Here is a 12232-nt window from a genome sequence, read left to right on the forward strand (position 1 = left end):
TATAATTTGTCTACCAAAGTTAGAAAACAGCACAGTAATTTGTGGAAAGTTTGTAGTTTCATGTAGGCTGCCGCTGTTCAATGTCCAAGGCCCCTTGGGCTGTTTTTGTTTTTTTGCCACATGAATCTGCACAGCTGCACAAGGCCCCAAATCAGCCTGTTTTGAGTTTCATGAGCAGCACTTAATTTTAGGCCTTCCACCCACCTGATCCTTGATTGGTTGAGAAGCAGTGGGTGAAAATGGCTGCTTTAAATGGCTCCCTATTCAGTCTCTTTCATGTCTATGTACAGTTTCTTACTGATCAACTTAGAGGGTCTTAGCCAGTAATGGGGCAGTCCAAAGGCCTGCATGACCAGGTAAGCTTTGCTTTTTAGATGTGTTCAAAGCCCTGACTTATCTTTATGCCTCTTTTCTGATCCTCATTGTTTGTCCTAACTTGGCTGATTTTAATAGTCTATGATAAGTCTATGCTGTGTGTTTTTATTGCCTGTTTTGAAGAGTTTCTGAAAATGCACCATATCCATGGGCTTAGCTTGTATGCAAATCAAAATCATCTTTGCATCTTGCAGTCTCCTCTGTTTTTACTGTGGTGTTATTTTTTTGGTCCTGCTCCTCTGTCTCCTCACAATATTTTAATATTCAGTTTAATACATTTTCCAATATAATGGGGGTTTAGTTCTCTCCTGCCAGGTTTTGTTGTCTTGCTTCATGAAGAACAATAGCCATAGAAAGATGGCCTCCAGCACTGTACAATTTATAGGTGTGGAGTGGTTTAAATAGCCAATTTGTAAAAGCTTCAGACTCAATTTATGTGCTAGGTTTCCCCTCCCCCTCCGGCATTTACGTTGATAAAAGTGTAAAAATGTGCCAAGCTTCAATTCTGTTTACTCCTCTTGCACCTTATCAACTAACCAAAGAGAGAGGGGCCTGTTCAACACAGTTCCAAGTCCATTTGTCATTGAAAATAACAAATGCAAAAATATTCTTAAAATGCATAAACCATAAATTGAAGCTGCCTAAAAAATAAACAAATGGAGATAGATTCCTCTCCTCCCTGGAAAATACTTTTGGGGACTCTCTCTCTCTCTCTCTCTCTCTCTCACACACACACACAACCTGTTTGGCATCACATTTTCCCACAATTTCTCCATTGGCTGCTGCTATTCTTATTCACATGGACGACTCCAGCCATTCAGATATTGTGGTGACCAATCACAGTATGTAGCAAATCGCTTTCAGTTATGAGTGAGGTAACTATTCCTGGATTACAAGAGGGAGACGAAGCACCCAGCTGATGAAGCACCTCAGCGCCAGTGGAGAAGTGTTAAGATAAACTGAAGTTAAGCAGACAGGCAGGGTGAATTCAGCAGTGGAGTGGAGGCCAGGGTGGCCAACTCTTTCTCCTTTTGATCTCACAAACCCTGGATTCATAAGAAAATAAGCTTGATAAACAATAACAGCTATAAAGACAGAAAGGCAACTGGGGTTTGGGAGTGTCACATGTACAGTATAACTATCTCCCTACCAAAGAGGAACCCTGGATGTGTACTTGGTGTAGTGGGTTTCTGGTGCACAAGGGGCCTTAGTTACCCTGGGAGATTGAGGGTGGTTTTTGTGTGTACACACCCTTGCCTTCTCCCCATTTTTAGCGCAAATACATTTTGGCAAGCTCCTGAATAGTGTTAGGGTGAACATCAAAACCCGTGGGCATATATGAGGGTAGATGCCCACCTATCATGGGTCCTCTTACTGAGAACGGTTGGGGAACTGGGCAAGGAGCAAGAGAATGTGGGGGGTACAGTGTGTGTCTGTCTGTCTGTGTGTGTGTACTGCAAGGGTCTGACTGAAGACTGACAAACCACATGGACAGATGGGTCACTGAAGAGGTGCTGAGGGGACTACAGGCAGGCAGAAGACATGTTAGAATTCTACTGAAAATGGCAGCACCCGTAGGGCTGTTCCTGGGCATTCTGCTTCAAGAAGCCCAGCTTTTAATACAGCCCTTCACCTGTCAGGTATCCCAGCTGTCTCATGCCATCTAGACATCGTGCATCTACCCAGCATTGCCCCCTTCCCCCACACCAGACCTCCACCTCCATGTATTTGCTCAGCAGGAGCCACAACACAAAACCACAACACTATTGATTCTGGATGCTTAACTGCATCAGATGCAAAAGCCTGGGTGCCAAGTCCCGGAATTGCTGTCAGCATCCTGGCTGTGTTGCTAAAGATGGGGCCAGCTAATTCAGTCAGGTCTGCTCTTTCTGCCACTGCTTTGAGTGACGTGCATGGCCCAGTGCACATTCACTGAAAACTAGTATCGGGGAATGACATACAGTTTGATAACATAAGATGCTTAGGGTTTTTTTTGGCTCAAGTGAGATGTTCAGAGCTAATAGCCCTGGTGAGCGGAGTTTTAGCTGTGATCTGTACCTTGAGATATCGGCTGTGTCTGGCTCAGGGAAAAAGGGGGAAAGAATGAAAGCTTATTTCTAGAAAAGGCTTCCGATGAGCAGCATTTGTCATTGAAGGGGAGATGGGTATAATTAGCTTGTCAGTCTCGTTTGGGCTGAGCTGGCTTTCTGCGCTAAGAAAGATGGACTAACTGCCAGAGCCGCTGACAGGTAGTCGATAATGCAGCAATTAATGTCATAAATAATTCTGGAACCAATTATATCAAAATGGACTCTGAGCTTAAAAAAAGATCAGAATTCCCTTCTCCTCCTCCTCCTCCGCTAACAGCAAACCCCAGCTTTCATTTTTCTCTGTAATTACTTTTCATTGTATATAGCCATAAAGTAGGGTCTTTTTCTTCTGTCCATATTTTTAAACTCCCTTCCACCCCAGTTTCTCTCCCCAGCCCCCACCGTGTCCCTTTCCGCCCTCCTGCACCCCCAGGACTCGGTTGTTACAGGATATCTTTGGGTGAGCGCATAATCTTTGAGCCTGGCTGTTTACATGATAACTCCCTCTGCACCGAAATGATTAAGAGCCCAGTTTTCTCAAATGTCATGAGCAATGACAGCGGAGAACACCAAAACAATGGCATTTGGAAATGAAGACATTTGTGAAATAAATTGATTTGTCTTATTATTTTAAAGGTTGTTCTGACTTTGCTTACACTGAACTTATCGATTTTTGTTGGCCTCCTCGTTCTCCACTACAGTTGCAACCGGAGAATGTGAGCCAAGCTATTCCCTCTGTGCCGCAAACACAATTTACTATAGGCTTAACAATGGTCCTGTAACCCTTTCTAGTATCTCCTGCCTATGACGGAGAAAACAAAATGAATGATGGCATATTTTTGTTGGGCTGGCTGCACTTTTAAAAGAGAGAACTTTCAAATGAGGTTCGGAAGAACAGGCAGGCCCGTTTGTAGTTTTGTCCTGATGTGCATTTTGAGAAGTGGCTGGAGTGAGTTTCGTACTTTAAGGTGACAACAGCGACAGCAGTTCAGAATGTTTGAACTGAAGCGCTTAATATACAGTATAATGATCTGAGAATCCTGACAATTGGGGAGAGTCTGATCAGGATCAGTTTTGCCAGGGGTTGAAAGGGGGGGCATCTCCTGCTTCACAGGTCATTTGCTTAGTCGGCAACATGTAATTTAGTTCCTCAGTCCTCTACACACACCCCACCCCCGAAAGAAACCCAGCTATTTACAACTAAATGATATTTTTGGCCAAAATTCAGTGTTGTTAATTAATTAATATAGAACAATTCAAAATGAGGAAGTCTTCCAGGGGGGAGATACACTGGTAATCCACTTGTGCTGAGTTTGCTGCACTCTAGCCTCCTTCGGCAATGAGGGGTTCGGTGTGTTGGGAAAAGGAAAGCAATTGCAGCAGAAAGAGAGTAGGCATACCTGTGGTACAGTGGTACCTCGGGTTACAGACGCTTCAGGTTACAGACGCTTCAGGTTACAGACTCCGCTAACCCAGAAATAATACCTCGGGTTAAGAACTTTGCTTCAGAATGAGAACAGAAATCGGGCGGTGGCGGTGCAGCGGCAGTGGGAGGTCCCATTAGCTAAAGAGGAGCTTCGGGTTAAGAACAGTTTCAGGTTAAGAACGGACCTCCAAAACGAATTAAGTTCTTCACCCGAGGTACCACTGTATCCATAGGAAATTCGGATGCAGCATGCATGGCTATATCACACAGCATCCAAATTGTCTTGAGGTGGTGGGTTAGAAGGTGTTGATAAATCAGTATTAATCATCAGCATGCACCCTCATTACCACCCAGGCCCTTAGGGTCTCTGCACCCCATCTCTGTACCCTCTCTCTCTCTCTCTCTCACTCTCTCTCTCTCTCTCTCTCTCTCTCACACACACACACACACACACACACACACACCAAGGCACAGAACCAGAGAGAGCAATGACCATTTATTGGGAAAGAGTACACAGCCCAAACAGGCAGGGAAAGTATTCACAGCAGCAAAAACACCCCACACTGAGTGCCCCATAATCACAGATAGACATGGTAAGGAGCCGGCAGATGATGATGATGATGATAATAATAATAATAATAATAATTTATTACTTATACCCCGCCCATCTGGCTGGGATTCCCCAGCCACTCTGGGCGGCTTCCAACAGAATGTTAAAATACAATAATCTATTAAACATTAAAAGCTTCCCTAAACAGGGCTGCTTTCATATGTCTCCTAAAAGTCTGGTAGTTGGTTTTCTCTTTGACATCTGGTGGGAGGGTGTTCCACAGGGCAGGTGCCACTACTGAGAAGGCCCTCTGCCTGTTGCAGCCACACTAGGAATGACAGAGGAAATTTCCTTCTGTCCACCTGTTCAACTCCCATCATGTCTCTTGCTAACAATGATTTTCATCTTGGTTCTCTACAACCAGTTAAAAAATAATAATCATGTACACATTATACATAATAGATATGTAAATTGCGTAGCACTTTACGTTATTTACATATTCACTGATGTACAGTTGTCGCTGTCCTGACATGAGTCTTGCAGCTTTTCTTTTTTTCTGAAATACTGCATGCTGACTTTGTGTACATACACAGCCTATAGTCACCAAGGCTACAATCCTAAGCATGTCTACTCAGAAGTAAGTCTCACTGAATTACTTCCACGTAACTGGGGTTATGATTGTAGCCTTTACCTGCTTCCTGCTGTGAATTTTAAAAACCAATGAAATGCATCATTTATTCTTGTTCTTTGTCACGGAAAGAAGTAGTCTCTTTTGTCATCTGTTGGCTTTATTTGTGCTCCTCAGTTAAAAGTCTGAGGATTTGAAGCCGTCAGACACAAATTGTGTTTACTGCAAACATTTAAAACAAATTAGCTCGAACATTATGTTTCAGGAGATGCACACATATGGTCATTTCCCGAAGAAAACACACATTTATGAAATAAAATCATGCACTACAGAAAGGGCGTGTATTAGTGCACAGGACTGCAGGAATTCTTGCAGTCCAGGACACACACAGCAAAATACCAGCAGGGTGCGAACCTATCCTTTCCTTGATGCCTGAATGAGGGAAAAGAGGCAGGGTTAAGTTTATACAACACTGTAAAATCAAGATAGTGAGACTTCAATCCTAGCCCCACTTACCTGGGAGTAACCCCACCTGAATTCAGTAGAATTTACTTCTCAGAGACATGGTTAGAATAGATAGCTTTTTGATGACCTATTAGCCACTTCATTAACTTTGTCTTTAAGGTGCTGCCAGGCTCTTTACTTCTGCTGCAAAAGACTTAAGAGGGGTACTCCTCTGGAAATTCATCAACTTTGAAGGGAAACATACAAGGAGGCAACTGATTTGTAAATATCTATCAGTGGATGAGACATGCATCCCTCTATCTTGTGTTGCAACAGATGTATGAAATTGCATATATTTCTGCGTCAACGGACAATGGAATGGAAGAAAGGCTTCTGCAAAATAAACGAATTGCAGCAAAATGGAAAGTACCAGATGAAAATGCAAATGAATGTTGGAGCAGGCTGGGGTATGTCTGTTCATTCCTAGGCCACATGAGGTGAGCCACCAACAAAGAAGAACATGGGGTAGTGAGAGAGAGTGAGTTAGACCAGGCCCACTGGTGCAAAGATCAGGCACATCAAATGAGTCCCTTCAGGTGTGCCACCGGTGCTCTACACCAGTATCACAGGCAGAGGGACCCACAGTTGCGTCGCCAGCCGCCTGCACAAGCTCATGTCCCTTCAGCATCTTTGGGAGGGTCATCCTATGGAACAGTGGCCATGGCATCTAGCAAGGCAGCTGGTGGGAGGATAGCAGTAACATCAGTACCGTCCCCTAGTCATTCCTGCAATATATCAAACAATTGGATGCTGGAGGCTGCCTCTGACACAGGCCTCATCCTCCAGCTGTTTTGTATGGTATTTTTTTTTAAGCCAACATATATATATCTAATCAATAAAAAAGCATTGTGGAAGCAGCAAATTACTGCAGCATTCTTTCACAACCTTTTGCTTCCTAGAGTCTGACAAATGTTTCCAGTTTCACAGCCATGGTGGCATTTACTCCTGGGAGGTTAGGGGAAACAGTTCATGAAGTTCCCACTGTTTTCAAACTGGAAACATCTGCTGGCGTTGCACGCTGTTTTGGCTGTTGGGTTCTGAAGCAGAGAAAGACCCTGTAACCTGATCAACCCCTCTCTGTAGCAGGAGGTGTCACTGCCATGACTGATAATTACAGTAGATCGTTGCAGAGGAGGCAGGATCATTTGGCCAAACCGGCGAATGCTTTAAACGCTTAAAATGACCATATTTTCAAACGCAAAACCATGTCTGCGCCTTGTCTCTGGCTGCAGCAACAGGGGCACAACTGCTTTAATCAAGCTTGCAAAGAAGCAAAGTGCTTCCATATTTTTATTTTATAATACAGACCATTGCTCTGTCAGGCGGTTTGAGGAGTGGGAATTCTTTTGCAAATAAAGCACAGGCTCTGAAAAGTGGAGGCTTTGAGGCCTGAAAACACCATATACCTAGTTCATTTTTTTAAAAAAAATAGAAAGCATATTTACTTTCCACAGATACGGCATGACACCATCATATTTAAGCATTCTCTTTCCTGGATAGTCATTGTAGGTTAGTTTAGCCCCCTGCCTCTGGGTACTGTACTTCTAGGCAATGTGAACATATGAAGGCATAATGCCAGGAGTCAAAGGGATTTATTGTAGCATCTATGAACATCAAAAGGCAGGTGCTCCTTGGTGTTGATTAGGCTGGACTAGAATTTCTGGAGAGGATTCCAATTTTGGTAATCCATGGAAGAAGCTTCTCTAGTTACTCTTTTCCAGAGTGGCTGGAATGTAGGGTCCTCACAAGTCTCTAGTCTTGTGATTTCCTTGGTTCCCCCCCCCCCCCGGAACATAAAAAGATGCCTTATAGTGAGTCAGACTGTTGGTCCAACTAGCTCAGCATTGTTTGCACTGAGTGGCAGCTGCTCTCCAGGATTTCAAACAAAGTTCTCTCCCAGTCCTACCTGGAGATGCTGGGGATTGAACCTGGGACCTTCTGCATCCAGATCAGATGCTCTATCACTGAGCTATGAGCCTTCCTTTTCTTCCTCCTGCAGAAGAGCTTTTTGAGTTTGTTTGGTCCAGGGTCATAGGGTAACCAGCTTCATACAACCAATGTGCTTAAGTTTAATTAATGCATGAAGGGGTTAATGCTATAGAGTAAGCCAGGGGCCCTCAAACTACGGTCCCCGGGCCAGATCTGGCCCACCAGGCTCGTATATCTGTCCCACTGGCTGAAACGCCGCACCGGATTTACCTCAGCACACGGGGACTGACTGAGCGGGCAGCAAGGCTTCTGCGGCTTCCGATTGGCTGCAGGAGATTTTCTTTTCAAGGAAACGCCGCAGTGCGCGGGGACTGACTGAGGCGCTGAATGGGAACAAGCGCTTAAAGTGGCGGTGGCTCTGCCAATGAAACGCCATGCCGGGTTGCATAGGAAATCGTTCATATTTTTTTTTCAAAATATAGTCCGGCCCCCAACAGTGTCTCAGGAAAAGTGAACTAGACCCCGGTTTTAAAAGTTTGAGGACCCCTGGAGTAAGTTCTCCTGCCAGGCTTAGCAAGGTCACTTCCCTTTACCTTGGGAGGAAATGGGTAAATGAGACCAATTCTCAGATGGCAGTGGAATGAGCAAGAAGAACCCCTCTGCTGAACACCTGAGAGGGTCTGCAGGGAAGGTAGTAGTCTTTCATTTATCTAGGTCTTCAGTCATTTAGGGTGTGAAACACTAATGCCTTACCAAGGGCACCTTGAATGAGTCCTGCAAACAAACTGGCAACCAGCACTGCTGTTTAAAAACAAAAAATTATATCAGTTCTAAATTGAACCTCACCCTGTAATATGACCACTGCATTTTATACCAGTTGAAATACTGTTTAAAAGGCAGCACTGGTACCGGATATGCTTTGGGGGAGTCCTGGGTTGTTGTTTCTGTTGGATCTGTTGCAGAAAAGTTTTTGGGCACCTTTCATAGGCCAGAACCAACTTCTTTTGAGTATTTGTGCACCACTTAGCGTAGCAGCTTTTAAGTTTCACTTCCAGGGATATAGTAAGTTAACAACAAGACAGAGGAGGTTGGTTTGTGTGTGTGTGTGTCGGGGGTGGGGGGAGATTGCAGCAGCAACAGGCCTAGACCAATCTAGGCTGCTTCTCTCGCTGCCTTTATTAGAGATGGGAATATTGTTTTATCTGCCAAGGAGTGTCTCCTACAATCAGTCTGACATGCATTTAGCTTCACAGCAGCTGTCACATATTATGGATTAGTAAATAGGAGAGCTTAAAAATTCTGTTTTGCTGTCTATATATTCCCCCAATTTACTTGCTTTTTCTTCTTGCAAACTCTGCACATTTTAATGTTACTTTAGTGGCTGAAAATTGCAGTGAATACCTGGCAAGCCAGCCAGCCAGCCTAAGTGGAACTGCAACTCAGCATACAAATTCAATGTCAGTTCGGAACAATTAGCCAAATTTTGCATATATCCCCGTATAGTAATAAAAGCTATTAGTTTCTATAAGGGATGGAGGTTTGTCTAGTCACTGAAGGGATATGTGATGATGAGTGATGGTGAAGAATAAATAGAAAGGCGATTTTTGCTGGGTGTGTTGACCTAGGAACCACATTATTGTCGATGAGAATTAATATTCTTAGCAAATTGGATACCTCTGGGACATGAACACGGCAGCACCATCCCTGCTCATGATTCCTACCAGCACTTCACTATGAGGCCTGGAAGACCTACTCCCTGCCTTGCAGGCCTTTATTCACCTGGCCTGGGAGGGTGGGACCCTGACTGACTGCAGCTACAACAGCTGAGGCTGTTGAACAGACTCTTGGGCTGCAATGTTGTTTACTGGGGGTTGATGTTGTTGTTTTTTGCATCCTCATTTTCTATCTTGTTGTGATTTATGTGGAATTTATTCAGTTTGGTTATTTCTTAATGTTTTATTTATTGTTCATGGCTACTTTTGTTGAGGCTACTTTTTATTTATTTTCATGTTGTAAGCTGTCTTGCACATGGCTTGAACTATAGAAAGGCAACATACAAGTAAAATTATGTATGCATGCGTACATAGCAAAATCATGTAAAAATCCTTCTGGTGCTGTTATTTATTTCACAAAATTTATACACCCTCAAAGCATTGTACCATTCTTGGATTTATAATCAGGGGAATCACAGGGATCACCAACCCAGCACTCATGGGTAACAGGTTGGAGGCCCTTCTGTATTGGGAAATACTTTTGCCTGGGAGTGAGTCCCATTAAACTCAGCAGATCTCACCTCTGAATAGACATACCTGTATGTAGGATTGCACTGCTGGACTCTTCATTGGTTTTAGATTTAGTGAGTTTCAGGGCATCAACACCTACATTGCTTTTGAGAGAAGGGTGAGCCCTGAGGAGACCCAGAGCCTTCTCCAGAGCCTGTTGATAGATTTTTCCGTGTTTCTTCAGTGCTGTGGATGGTTGGCACCATTTTTCAGGGCTTACCTAGGCAACTAAGGCTTGTGGGGCTTAAGATTATTTATACTTCATCACGCTGTGATTCAGGGTTTGTGGTATATCATTTAAAAGGCTTGGGTGCCCTGTTCTCCCTCTGGGGTGCCTTCTCCAGATCCATCATAATTTTGGAAAAATCACCTTAGGCTTATTTTTTTTAAAAAAAATCAAAAACCACATTTGCTATTTTATTTCAAATTATTTTCAGTGGAATATTGTAATTCTACACACTCCCCAACCTACCTCTCAGCAATTTTTTCATAGATATCTGAAGACAACACCCTTGACAGATTCCAAATGACCGCATTTGTTCCTCCTGCATAGAAAAATATGAGTTTCCTTCTTCATTTCATCATCCAACAATTACCATCTAGTATTCTTCCTTTCTCTCTCCCTCTCCATTTAACAAAACCCCAAAGTCAGTTGTGATCAAATACATAAAAAACAATAAGAACATAGTGAGTAATCACCAATGAAAAGTCATAACTTCTGTGGTTGTAAATCATGCCTGAACAATGCACTTTCTAACCGACATACCTTTACCACATCTGATCCGCGAACATACTTACTAGGCAGATAATGAATAACTTATTCTTGGACAGAGTGGCCTAGGTTTGATTTATCTCTTAGTATAAATAAATAAGAAAAGGCTGTCAAATCCGGGTGAATAAATCTCATCTCTCCAGGAAGGCTTGTGTATAAGGATGAAGGGCAGGAGAATAAGTGAGCAGGTGCTTTTACCTTAATTGGAGACAGATTTTTTTAACCCTTTTGAAGGAGTAAATTGTATTGTTTCTGAAAAATTAAAGGGCTCTGCAAATCACATTTTCAAGTACCGGTAGATTCTGATCTCCTTTGCCTTTATGGAAGTCTTGAGATGCTGGAGTGCTTTGGGTGGGGAGTTCCCAATTGAAGTTACCATAGTATTGGGACAAGCACTCTTAAATTGTTGTAGCTCAGTCAGTAGAGCACGAGACTCTTAATCTCAGGGTCATGGGTTTGAGCCCCACATTGGGCAAAAGATTCCTGCATCGCAGGAGGCTGGACTAGGTGACCCTCATGGCTGCTTCTAACTATGATTCTATTATAGTTGCAGTTGTCACTAAGATGTTACTGGTCTGTTAACTCCCCCCCCCAAATGTTCAGGTTATTTGACTCATTGGGAACTTCCTAATTCACCAGTGCCTCATTGCAGGCCATGTGCAGTTAAACTGGTCATTTCCTAGCCATCCCAGTTATTCATGTGATTCAGGGCTGGTTTGAGCTTTTTTAGCATTAGCAAGAGCAGCAGGTACTTTCAAATTTGGTTGATTTCACTGATTTATGATAGTTGAATTGGAATCTGAATAACCAAATGAATATTTTAATCTTGCAAGCAATGTGTGCATTCATTCTGCTGTGTTTTATTGCCTTAATCCAGCAAGAGTCGGGGGGGGGGGGTTTCCATGCATAGAAGTTGGCTTCCACTCATGCAGTAGATGCACATCTCTATGTCGATCCACATCATGCAGTCTCAATTGGACTCGCTGAATGTGTCCTTTGAGGCAGCTGGGAGTGCACAACATCATCTAAGGGCACTAGTTGTTGTTTTTGTAGGATGCTAGCTGCATCTGGCCTGTTTAATATCACAACACATGAGTGCACAACACTCATGTAGATAGCTTTCTTATATTTATTGGTGGTGGGTTCCTGAGAAGCTCAGAATGGCAAAGAAACATGGCCACATTCATTCAGGTATGCAGACAATACATTCAGATTGCCAGGCCACAGACTGAGTGTGACACTGTGCGTTAAAACCTTTGAAAGGAGAGAGACAGGAGAAGATTGGCGAGTGAAGCTTCTCACCTCGCCACAGCAATGTGATGGGGGAAATCAGAACAGTCTTTGAGAAAGACTTCTCTTTGTCTCAGAGTTCTTAAGCACAGGATGGGGAACTTTGTCTGGGTCCACATTGTTAACATGATTCTAAATCAGCCAGGGCCTTCATTTTGAAGAGTTTACAGCAGGGGTCAGCAACCTGCGGCCCATGGGCCATAAGCGGCCCACGGGGGGTCGTTTAAACGGCAACCGAGCTGCCCGCTTGGCGAGTCCCCGTTTGCTATGGTAAACTGGCAGAGCGGGGACTCACTTCCGCGGTGCCGGAAATCACGTCTGCACAGACGCGATGCAGCCTGCGAAGCGATCTCCACGGGACTGAACTGGCCCAGGCGTGGTAAACC

At 43.8% G+C, this 12232-nt stretch overlaps 1 long non-coding RNA gene across 1 annotated transcript in view; it reads left to right on the top strand.

The window, feature by feature from the left end:
* The window catches only part of LOC117046591, a 31649-nt gene that overhangs the window by 14258 nt on the left and 5159 nt on the right, over positions 1 to 12232 (top strand). The window lies entirely within an intron of this gene.

The sequence above is a fragment of the Lacerta agilis genome, chromosome 5 (genome assembly GCF_009819535.1).
Source record: "Lacerta agilis isolate rLacAgi1 chromosome 5, rLacAgi1.pri, whole genome shotgun sequence".
Taxonomy (NCBI): Eukaryota; Metazoa; Chordata; class Lepidosauria; order Squamata; family Lacertidae; genus Lacerta; species Lacerta agilis.